The 12154-nt window shown below is 47.8% G+C and overlaps 1 pseudogene; it reads left to right on the top strand.

Annotated features, from left to right (window-relative positions):
- Positions 1-11088: 11088 nt before the first annotated feature.
- On the top strand, positions 11089-11929 carry LOC136466202 (BTB/POZ domain and ankyrin repeat-containing protein NH5.1-like; annotated as a pseudogene).
- The last annotated feature ends 225 nt before the right edge of the window (positions 11930-12154 follow it).

The raw sequence follows: 12154 nt of genomic DNA, 5'->3' as shown, positions 1-12154 counted from the left end.
ACAAAACTAATTACATAGTTTAGATGAAATTCACGAGATGAATCTTTTAAACCTAATTAGACTATGATTAGATATTAATTACCAAATAACAACGAAAGTATAATATTACCATTTCCTAAAAAAAAAATCGCCAACTAAACATGCCCTTGGCCCGGTTGGATCCGGGATTACCCGGATTTTTACCGTCCATGTGTTATCTTAGCTGTAGTTTTTGGATTTTATCAAAAGCTGGCTTTCTAGTTTTTTTCTGAATATTGTTTTTTGCTATTAATTTTCTAATAAATTTTAAGCTTCTCTTTTTTTTTGCGAAGTACATAAGGACACAACCAAACTATCCACACGCACGCACACTCGTCCCTATGAACAAACGTACGCAAAACCTATCCCCATGAGTACCTTCGAAAGACTGTGCCGGCACATCTTGAGATTGACGAAGTCACCCCGGGTACCTCGCTATCGACGAAAACTTCGCATACCACTAAAAACACAACGTCATTAAATTCTGGAATAAATCCAAAAAAAAAGACAAAAACCCGTACCAAGTCGAGGACTTAAATTTGGATGAGCAGGTTCCACCAGAAGACAACGCAACAAAAACTAAAAAAGGCTTTTTAGAGCATGCTTTTTAGTTATTATCATAGTTCATTTTCTCATAAGCCAGCTTTCTAGTTTTTTAAAAGCCAACTCAACAACTGGGTTGTTTGTTTCAGCTTCTAGCTTTTGAAAGGGGAGGAGCTAGATAAAAACTGAAACAAACAAATCTAAAGTCACAAGTTGTATGCAGAGGCCTATGTTTATAAATGCCAAAATTTCAATCCTTAAAAAAAGAGAGAGCATAAAATTCGTTTTCGAAAAGTTAAAAAAAATATCAGTATACATGATATCAAGTAAATATAGTTAGATTAATCAACAAAGTACCGTATGTATGGACATTGTACTGTTCCATTTCAGTTGTTGACATTACATTCGGTCTATTGATGTGAGATATTTTTTTGGTGAAAACATCTTACATGTCCGAGAAACACATCTTACACGTGGAACCGACTCAACAGTATAGATGATTTGATATCACTCACATCCAAGTGAGAAGCAAATAGTAATTCATTCAACGAGTCATGTAGATGACTCGGGTAAGATGTTTTTCGTTCAAACGTCGCCTCCTACAGTGGCATGCTTCGTTGCCTGGTGCGCGCGCTCTCTCTTCGTTGAGGCATCGGTTGCACACTACGTTGTGGTTAGTCTAGTACCACTTGTCCACCGTAACAGTGACCTAGAGAACAACAGGGTGCAGTTGGATAACAGTGACAGAGAGAATTTGACGTATCGGAGATGATTTCAAAACGCTGTTCGGCGGGCTGCCTGGCTGGGCTGGGGCTGGCCAGCCCACTCACGCGGCACTGTTTATATTAACAGTGCCTTTCAGTCAGAATAGTATTTTTCTCTCACAATAATTTAGTTAGAACAGTATTTTGGTTTATTTTTCAAGCCAGCCGAACAGCCTGACACGCAAACTCAAACACACGATGGGTCGCCTGTGACCTATCCACGCCTACGCGCCAGGGCTAGGGATCTGCTCACCGGGGCTTTAGAAGGGAGTTTGGGGGCATGACACGGCAGTGGTGGCGGGCGAGATAGCATCGGGGCGTCACGGCGGAGTCGTCGACGAGCTGTTCTGTGATTAGGAGAGGGCGGGGGCGGGTGGCGCGGGGAGGACGAGAATGACGCCGCCGGTGGTGAAAGGCAGGGACGGGACGCGGGGGCGAGGACGAGGACACCATTGCCATCGAGCTGCCCTGTGGTTAGGGGAGGGCGGGGTCGAGGAGGCGAGGACTGCGTCGGCGAGGAGGAAGGATGTCGCTCGCGCGCGCGTCGCGATAACGCGTTCCTTACCTGTAGCTGTAGCGTGAACACTTTACACATCGGCGGCTTTTACATTCCGAATCGTAGGTAACTGAATTTGCGTAGACAAACGTTTTGACTTTGGAGTGAAACACCGAGAGCAATCTATGCAAGCGGTGAGCAGGGAAGGACACAGACGAGTGTCTCGCTCTGCACTCACGCCTCACGGTCACTGGCGCCGTGGCGGGCGCGCGTGCATGGCGGGCAGTGGGCACGCCCAATCTCTTCCGAAAGCACGCCGAGGCCAGCGAGGCCCGGACGGGTTGGCACTGGCACATGCGGGGGCAGAGAGCCCAGAGCCCCAGACCCTCGTCGGCGTCGCTGACACCCTCCCCATCCTTCGAGCAACAGTGTCGCTCTGGTCCAAGCAGAGCCGCAGAGCCATGCCCGGACAAGCGAACAGGCTGAATGGCACCGCCTGCCCTGCCGTCTCGTCAGACACAGCCTTGAAATCGATCAAAGGACCCAAGAAGCAAACGGTCCCCCGGTTCTTCGTCATCCTAACACACATGCTCATCACCACACGTCCACTCTTCAAAATGGACAGGAGCATAAACATCGTGATCAATTCTCTGGCAGATGAAACAGTTGACTTCTTAACTCTTAGTATACGTAGGGTATCTTTAGAAGACGAGGGAGAAAACTCAGCCGGCATGAAAGCAAAGCAGCACTCAGCGGAGGCGGATATATATCTATATGACTATGTTTATCCTGGCACGCTGTAATTTGCCATACATGCATGAAACAGCAGCATGGATTATGTTCTCCCTGTAGGCCTATTCAGCTAATGGTTTCTGCGATTGATGCTATTTTCTTGTAAGAGAAAAATACTGTACCATGGCTGATAAGCAGTTCACGTGAACAGGCCCTTACTCTCTCTCTCTCTCTCTCTGAGATTTCCAGTAGCAGCATAAAGATACCTCTGTGTAAAGGAGCATTGCACAACGTAAGAACGGGCCATGGTAAGATTAACGACCCTACTGTGCCTCTCAGGAGTCAGGATTCATTCTTGCTTCCGGCGGCAGAGCAGCAGCCTTTCTGGATTAGCATGTGCGGTGCCGACTGGCGACTGTGGAAAGCTTTGCTCTGCTTACCCCAAACACACCATCTCAAAAGACTCGCCGTGCTAATCGTTTCGGCTGAATTAGTTTATAAGCCATGATTGGAAGTACTGCTGGCTGGTTTGGTGTGAGAGAAAAATATTATTTAAGCCGTGGATTATAAATCAGATACGAGCGAATAAGCCGAATTCTTGAGCAACCTGAATTTTTTTAAAGGTAGCGGCCTGATCTTTGAAGGGACGAGGGACGAGGGACGGCGACCATGGACAAAGCCGAAGTGCTGCTTCGGCACGGGCGCGCAATGGCGCCTCTCGTCTGATACATTCGCAGTATCATTCGTGAGACCTTCTGTTCATCTGAAGACTGAAGTTCTCGCGGGGCTGGCTGCCGCCGTACGTCCGGTCAGATGAAGCACGTATATACAAACGTGTGATTGACTGCAGTCTGCAAACCTGAACAGATGAATGCGCATGCGCTAGTTACAACAAGCGTGAAGCTTGTATATCTATCTATCTGTCTACCGTAATAGACCTAATTGTTAGTTGTCTAATGGGTAGAGCTAAGTGTTACTTGGATATAAAGGGCTAAAGGCTAATGGATATGTGGAATTCTGCTAAAACGTAGACTTGTCCTTGGATTTGTTCCCTGCTTGTGATGTTTTGTCTAGCTCCATTAGCGGGAGTATTTTAGTCTTTTTGTCACCTATCAGCGCTTTTAGTCCAAATTGTTGAGGTCTTGTGTCAATTATAATAACTAGTTTGGATCAGAACTAATTGTAGCTCCTCTATTTGATAGACTAAGACTACAAATAAATTGACAAACAATAAATTTCTTTATATATCAAACCGCACCTAATTAGATGCTTATATGCGTGAGTATCTGCGATTCCATTGAAGCAGAAAGAGCGCACGCAAGTTTCCCTCCCTGCATAAGGCTGCATACGTAAACGTGGTGGACGGGCAGTGCTCAAGTGCCAGTGTCCCGTACATCCATTAACAGACCCTTTCTGAAGACGGCAATATTCAGGTCAAATCTTCTGGTACCATTTTTTTAGACAAAAGGTCTCCCTGCTTTTATATTTCAAAAAGCAAATAACGGGTTCGAGTTCAGACAAGTTTAGGCGTATAAGCGTAGCACACAGAAGCATACAGTCTAGCCCATCTTTAATAAAACACCGGCAAAAACTAAATCACTCCTGCCATCTGTTGAAGACCGAGACTCCGATGGAACCGATTGTGACGATGTAGCCGTTGCCATCTCCTCCTTCCACTAGATCTATGTGGGGCGCCTTGACAATTCTTCCATCTTGACGATTCTGCTTTCCAGCAACACTCCAACCTCTTGCTTGAACATCGAAAGCCAGCCTCTTAGCATCTTTGTGATCCTGATCAGCACCATCCTTGTACCTAGCCAAACCACTCCCTGAAAGCAAAATTCATTTCTTAACTTCCATAAGGACCACAAAACAACAGATGAAAACACATTAATAACCAAATGTTTCTTATTCGCAACCCACAGCTTAGCTACAGATTCATAGTCAGAACCGATGTTCACACCTATCACCTCAGCAACCAACCTCCAAACATTCACAGCTACACAACATTCAAAAAATAAATACGGAATGGATTCAGGTTCACTGCAAAAAAAAGGCAAGTGAGATCTGAAACATCCCTTTTTTGTAAATTGTCCATCATAAGAGTTCTGTTACGAGAGAGGGAAGAACTGTACTCTAGATGGAATCACAAGCTTCCATATGGCATGAGTATAAACCGAAAACACACCTCTACAGTTGATCACAGCATAAAGAGATTGGACTGCGTACTTGCCATGAGAAGTATAGCTCCACATTATCTGATCCTCATCATCGTTGAGGATGGTTCCCTCTATTAAACCAAAGAGGTCCCACGACATGCTCATAAGAACCTCGATGCATTTCTTCTAAAAGTGGGCATAAGCTCATGCCCATCCCAAACCTGACTTATAGACTTACCATGCTGTTCATTAATGACATACAACGGGCAGAACATGATAACCAAACTTGTATTTCTTATCCATTGGTCTTTCCAAAACTTTATCTTCTTTCCATTCCCTGCTACCCATTTAACGCCCATATGGGCTGCTTGAGCTGCCCAGAGGACCCACAAGCCGTACCTTGACCATAGATGCGCCGCCAGCACTAGTAACAAGACTGGATGACTGGATCCGGTATACGCACGTACTATATACCTCACGCAGGCGCAGCAGCAGCAGGTGAGGGCGACTCTCCGTAGCCCGTACGTATTGACCCATCTGGATCTGGTACTCTCCCCTGCGGCCCTGCTGCTGAAACCCGACTGCCCGAGACAAAAAAATTTCCACATCGTATGACCGTAAACCGGACGAAAGGACACGAAATGAATGTTGGGCTGGTGACTACAGTACGTAGGAGTACGTGTACTGAGAAAGCCCGCCCGGCCGCGCACAAAGCAGCGAGAGCCGAGACCCGGGAGCTACCCACTGCTCGAGGCCACGAGCGCGCGAACAAGGCCGCGCGCCAGTGGCGAGCCCATGTCCCCGTGCTCCTAAATCGAACTTTTTTTTCATCGACTTTGAGTAGCAAGTGACGGTACCAAATAAATGCATTGTTAATACTTCATGGTGTCCAATTAATTCTTTTGTTATACATATTGTCGCCATTTTATAGACCTAGCTTAAGATGGACTAAACTACCTTACATTTTGTAGTCTAAGAGCATCTCCACCAAATTCCTTTTCCTTTTCTAAAAAGCTTGATATAGAGATGAGCTCTATCAGATTGAGAAAGCACATCGCCTTTCTTTGAGAATTAAAAGCACACCCCCTTTATTTATATGCGATCTACATGTCAATGACAAAAAAAATCTCTCCCCCTCTCATCTCTCTTGCGGTTGATACATCGAGCAGCAAAAAAACGACAACTATAACCAAAATACCATTTGCACACCGCAACGATAGCCTATAGAACAACAGAGTCAGTCAAATGCAACGAAGTACAGAAGCATTCATGGTCACAAATGACATCTTGTAGGGAAAAATAAGAAACGAAGCTTGGTGGTCCATGTCATGAACCGAAGTGGATAATAGGAAGGAGATCAAGCCCGACAAAGAGGGGGAGAGCCTACTTAGAACCATGGCAACCGGGCGCTAGCGCAAGTGCGACGGGAAGGATGAGGCACCATTGCCTTCGCCAAGCAATATCTGAGGAGTTCATTGCCTACCTTGTTTCAACAGGCAGGTAATTTCATACTCACCAATAATAAGATTGCAACAAAGGGGTAAAAAGCAACATGGCATAGCGTACCGGTCTATGTTGCAGTTTGGGAGCTCCTATTTATTTTCACATTTTGGGATGGATAAAGAACTGACAACACTCGAAGGGAACACATGCATCCGGAGGTTGTCTAAGTAGCTCCATAGTGCTACTACTAGTCAGTAGCGGATCTAGGAGGTAGCTAAGAGGGCTCCGCCAATTAGGAGGTGCTTGAGAGTGTTATGGAGATTGGAGATGAAGAGGAGCTGCGGTTTGGGCCAACAAATCAATGGGCTAAAGAGTCGGGTCAATGATTTTTACAACTAGACTTTCTATTAAGGCCTATAAGAAAGTAACCCATAAAGGCTGTCTTTGGTTCACTCCTCACCTCTTAAATCTATTCATATTTAGTTACTTTTATTCAAAAACTATAACTAGATGGTACTAAAGAATACATTAGCCAACTAGTCATCCAAGTGTTACTAAATAGGACTAAAGCCCACATTTTAGTCAGGTTGCCTCACCTTTTAGTCACTTTGGATCAAACACCCTAACTAAAATGGACTAAAAGACATCTTTTAGTTTCTTTTAGTCCACCAAACCAAACAAAAGGTGACTAAACTTTAGCAGCTGGTTTAGGTGATTAAACTTTAGGAGGTATGAACCAAACACGCCCTTATCACAAATCCAGTGGCAAGTCTCCCTACCTGGTCGATCCCGACTCGTCAGCTCCCAACCCAGGCACGTCACAAAAGCCCCGTTCGCTTGGATGAATTCTAGAGAAATCTGGAGGAATTTGTGAGAGAAAAATACTATTTCGAATAAAAAAAAAAGAAGCGGATCGAGTCAGATTTAAGGACACACGAACGGTCCCAAAAGGTGCAACCCATGAGCAAAGAAGTTGCGATAGCACCGACAAGCGTTCAGGCGAGGGACAGAATCAAAGCAGAGTGGTGTAGCCAGGTAGCCGAATTTTTTACTTTTTAGCCTTTTTTTTTTAAGTTTTTCACAAATAGACCCCTGATGGAAAAAATTCAGAAAATGGACCCTAGCTCGATGCCAGCGTTCCTGGCGCCAAGCCCCTGGGTTGGAGTGAACTTACATGGAACAAAGCTCGACGTCAGCATCTACGGCGCCGAGTAACTGGTGCCGAGCTCGGCGCCGTAGATGAGCTTCTCACCCGCGTATGGCAGCTTCTCACCCGTGCGTGAGCTGCCAAGGCATGGGAGAGAAAGAGAACCGCCCGGCGTGGCTCCTGCAGACTTGGCATGTAGCAAATCTCTCGGACGCGCGTACTTCGATCTCTCGGGCGCACGTAACCAAGATTCTGAAAGCACGATAGTTGCAGAGGTTTGCTATGTGGAGTGTCGTCATATCTCTGTGATCTGACTAATACTTTTCTTATAGCTGACATTTACACACACTGACGTCAAAGGAACTCACTGCGTTCCATGTAAGCAGTTCTGTCTCCTTTCAACTCTGGCCTTCCAATCGCTCGACCAAGAGTACCCGCATAAGATAAAGATAATATCTCGGAAGATGTTGCTGACTTGCTGTGTTCTTTTTCTTTGTTATTAGGTCCCGTTCAGTTGCCAAAAAATTTTGCATAGTAACTGTCACATCGAATCTTGCGGCATATGCATGGAGTACTAAATGTAGACGAAAAAAAACTAATTACACAGTTGGTCGAGAAATCGCAAGACGAAACTTTTGAACCTAATTAGTCCATAATTAGACACTAATTACCAAATACAAACGAAATGCTACCGTGAGCCAAAATCCAAATTTTTTTTGATCTAAACGCACCCTTAGATAGACATGCATCAGTCGTCTTTGGTCAGTTGTCACAATTATGTTTTGCAATGATACTAGCGAAACTGCGATAGTGGCTCCTCTGGGATGATAGTGCGTCTCCACTAGCCGCTTCGCGTTTCTGAGTGATACGAAGCACAGTCTCCGTCCGTTCAGCTGCATACCCTCTTCGGTTGCACAGTTTTTTTTTTTTTAAGTTTCTTTAGTTGCACAATTGGGTCCGTTAGCTTCTGCTAACCGTTTACAGCGGCTGCAGCTGCACTTGTTGCCGCTACAGTGACACGCAGTTTTTAATTTGCAGCTGCTGCAGCACGCTGTGCCTTCCCACCCTTTCGTGGATACACAACGCAAACTCGCTTTTGATCTGCTGGTTCAGCCTATATAACTGGCAGCATATATATATGCATCGAGGCAATTTATCGAAGGGAGTAAAAATCAGTCGACACGCTCCCGTCGTATACAAAACTGACAACCACCAGAGCACCGGATCTCGATTGTGCGACTGATTGTTGACGCTGTCGATTGACTGGACAGTGGACACACTTCCTGTGCTCCCGATATCAGTATCCGCCGCAGATATCACGTCGAATTCGGTGGGTTGTCACGTCATATTTTTGCGGGTTCTCATGAAATTCCCAGTGCCGGAAAGACCAGTAATGTGATATCGTGACTATCCGGCGTGCAAGTACGTACGCATCTCACCTGATCTTTCATCTGGAAGTGGACTGGCTGGCGATGAGACCGTGCCGTCCCCCCCTACCGAAATTTCACAGTTTGCTTGGACACAACCGAGCAGTTGGGCACAGATCGCGGCGACCTCGCGCACGAGCATATCTCGCGCTCGCCATACCGCATTAAAACTCGGGGAGCAGAGCAGAGAAGCTCGGCCTTGTTTAGATTACCCCAAAGTTCCAAGTTTTTTCATTTTCTCTCCATCACATCAATTTTTAGACGCATATATGGAGCATTAAATATAGATAAAAAAATAATTAATTGTACAGTTTAGTTGTAAATCACGAGACGAATCTTTTAAGCCTAGTTAGTACATAATCAGACAAAGTTTGTCAAATACAAGAGTATCCAGATTGTAAAAATTTACGATCAACAAGGCCCTCATCGAAATGCGGCGGCCGCCAAAGTATCTTGACAAGGCAGGTTCGCTCGCATGCGCTGCCCCAGGACACGAGTAGGAGTCGGTGAGAGAGCGCGACGTGGTGGCGTCTCCGTGCAGAGGCCCGAATCCGAGTGGGCCGTACGATCGATCACACCGCCACTCGGTCTCAGTTGGTCTCAGATCCCTCGCTCGAAAATCGAAATGCCGCGTGTTTTTTAGGCTCCAAGATACATGAGCACACTGCAGCATACCAGCTGTATTCTCCGAGTATCATGCTTCCTGGCATGGCAACTGGACCTGCAACCCCGCGGCCGAGGCAGCACATCTATCTATCCGAGCCAATAGGGAGACAAGAGTGGAACGGAAAGTGTAGACAGCCGGAATACCAGTACCACTGCGCAGAGCCCCAGGCGGATGCGTCGCAGCCGGCCGTCGCTCTGCGTCTGCTGGTTGGCCGGGCGCCGGGCGGGCCAGTGCGACGTTCCTTATCGCGTAGCACGGCTCGGGGGATGGGTGTGTTGATCGGCATGCTTGCCTTGGACCTTGCTTCTCTCGCCGGCGCGGCGATCTGAGCGGTACGGTGCCAAGTCTGCAGGAGCCACGCCGGGCGGTTCTCTTTCTCTCCCATGCCTTGGCAGCTCACGCACGGGTGAGAAGCTGCCATACGCGCACGGGTGAGAAACTGCATGCTCGGCGCCAGCGTCAACCACGCCGAGCTCGGCGCCAGAGTGACTGGCGCCGAGCTTCCTTTCATGTAAGTTCACCCCAACCCAAGGGCTCGGCGCCAGGGACGATGACAAGAATTCAGAAAATGGACCCTAGCTCGGCGCCATCGATGCTGGCGCCAAAAAATGGATCTTAGCTCGGCGCCAGCATCGATGGCGCCGAGTTAGGGTTCATTTTCTGAATTCTTTCCGTCAGGAGTCTATTTGTGAGAAACTTTAAAAAAAAGACTAAAAAGTAAAAAATTCGGCCCAGGTAGCACTGCATGTTGTAGACTTGCGTTTGGGTGGCGTCTGGACACCGCAATGTAGCAGCAAGGTACCGCTTGCCGAGCGGCGCAGTGACGCATCTATAAGGATCATGTTTTCATTATCATGTCTTTTAGTTTTGATGAAAACACAATTTTAGGACTAAAACATGTGTTAGAGAGCTTGCAAGGTTAAACACGTGTAAAAGAATCACCAAGCGAAACCCATGGTGAACATCTCGCCCAAATTTAAATTTTTTCATATTTGATTTCTTTTGCTTTCTCGACCTAGCTGAAAGTGTTGGAATTTCTTATATTTTCATCCCCCAATTAAAATGGTATTTGATGATTTTTTATCATGTTCCAACATACAGACATACATAGACCTAGTAAGTACTAGAGTTAAATACGTCAGGGGCCTATGAACTTGTCATGATGTACCACTTATGTCCATAAACTCGAAAAATATATTTATAGATCACCTAACTTGTTTTCTAGTGCACCATAGGTCCATACTGCTCCGTCAGCGATTTCTTGCCGATGTGGCATAACAGTGTGGTATCTTCTTTTACATCTAACCCCTCACACTTATTTCTTCTTTTACAGCACGACGGGCACGCGCATGGCCGCGTGAACCTCCACCGCGCATGGTAAGCAGCAGCATACCAGAGAGCACTCGTGGATCAGGTGATTGCGGCCCCGCGGGCAGTGGCGTGGTTGCTGCTCGCCGCGTACCCGCAGTTTGATTTCGGGCGGCAGTGGCACCAGGAGCGGTTCCTTGCGCCGCTGAGGCTTTGTGGACGCTCTTCATGCTGCTCTCCGTCACCATCGTTGCTTACGCGGAGACGAGTCTCGACGGGTAACGGGTTCCCCATGCCCGGTCGCGCCATCTCTGTCGTTGCACCAGTGGTTCTACTCTCAGCTAGCTAGGTTCCTCGGAAGGAGAGCGGGATAAGGCCATGCTAACGAACCAATGCTGAACGGCGTGCAGTACCTCAATGGCGAAGAGAGCTAGGTACACGAGCAAGGGGCAGCTCCCTGTCCTCGCCTTCATCTTGGGCAAGGCATGCATTCGAGTGCCTGTCCAGTCACCGTTCCTCACCCACCACTACCTCCCCATCAACGCGGCGTCCTCGGTGGCCAATCGCGACCACAGGATCCGACGCATGAAGCGCGCGCTGGACGCGGCCGACCTCGAGCTCGTCAAGCTGATGGTCATGGGCGAAGGGCTGGACCTCGATGACACGCTCGCCGTGCACTACGCCGTCCAGCACTGCGGCCGCAACGTCGTCAAGGCGCTGCTGGAGCTCGGCGCTGCCGACATCAACTCCCGCGCCGGGCCCATGGGGTCGCGGGGAAGATGGCGCTGCACCTGGCGGCCGAGATGGTGTCCCCCGACATGGTGTCGGTGCTCCCAACGCCAGGACACTCGACGGCGTCACCCCGCTCGACGTGCTCCGTAGCCGCACCTCCGAGTTCATCTTCAAGGGCGCCCTCCTGGGGCTCACGCACATCGAGCCCAACAAGTTCAGGCTCGGCCTCGAGCCCGTGCAGTCCGTGGTGATGTTGGACATACGCTTGTCAGTTGCATCGTCCTCGCACAGCAACCTTAGCCGCGAAGCCGGGCCTGGCAAGTTGTTTTTCTCCTTGGCCTCTTCCTCCGCGCCTCTCTTGCCGGGCGCCACATCTGTTCCGCCGCATCCTGCCGGGTCAGCGCGTGGAAGAAGTAGGAGCAGCGACGAGCGCTTTGTTCCGGGCTGTAAGGGTTTAGATGCAAAAGAACATGCCACATTGGCAGCTTTGTAAGCAAGAAAATGCTGACGAAACAGTATGGACTTGCAGTGCACCATTTAACAAGTTAGGTGACCTATAAATGCATTTTCAGAGTTCATAGACCTATGTGATATACCACGACAAGTTCATGTAGCCTGGTGCATTTAACTCTAAGTACTACCATATGTGCCTAAAAGATAGACATGAAGCTTACAGGTCTTAGAGGAAGCTCTGGGTTTTGATTTGGGATCTTGGTTG

Source organism: Miscanthus floridulus, chromosome 7, assembly GCF_019320115.1.
Source record: "Miscanthus floridulus cultivar M001 chromosome 7, ASM1932011v1, whole genome shotgun sequence".
Classification (NCBI taxonomy): Eukaryota; Viridiplantae; Streptophyta; class Magnoliopsida; order Poales; family Poaceae; genus Miscanthus; species Miscanthus floridulus.
This window is presented reverse-complemented; position numbering and strand designations above follow the sequence as displayed.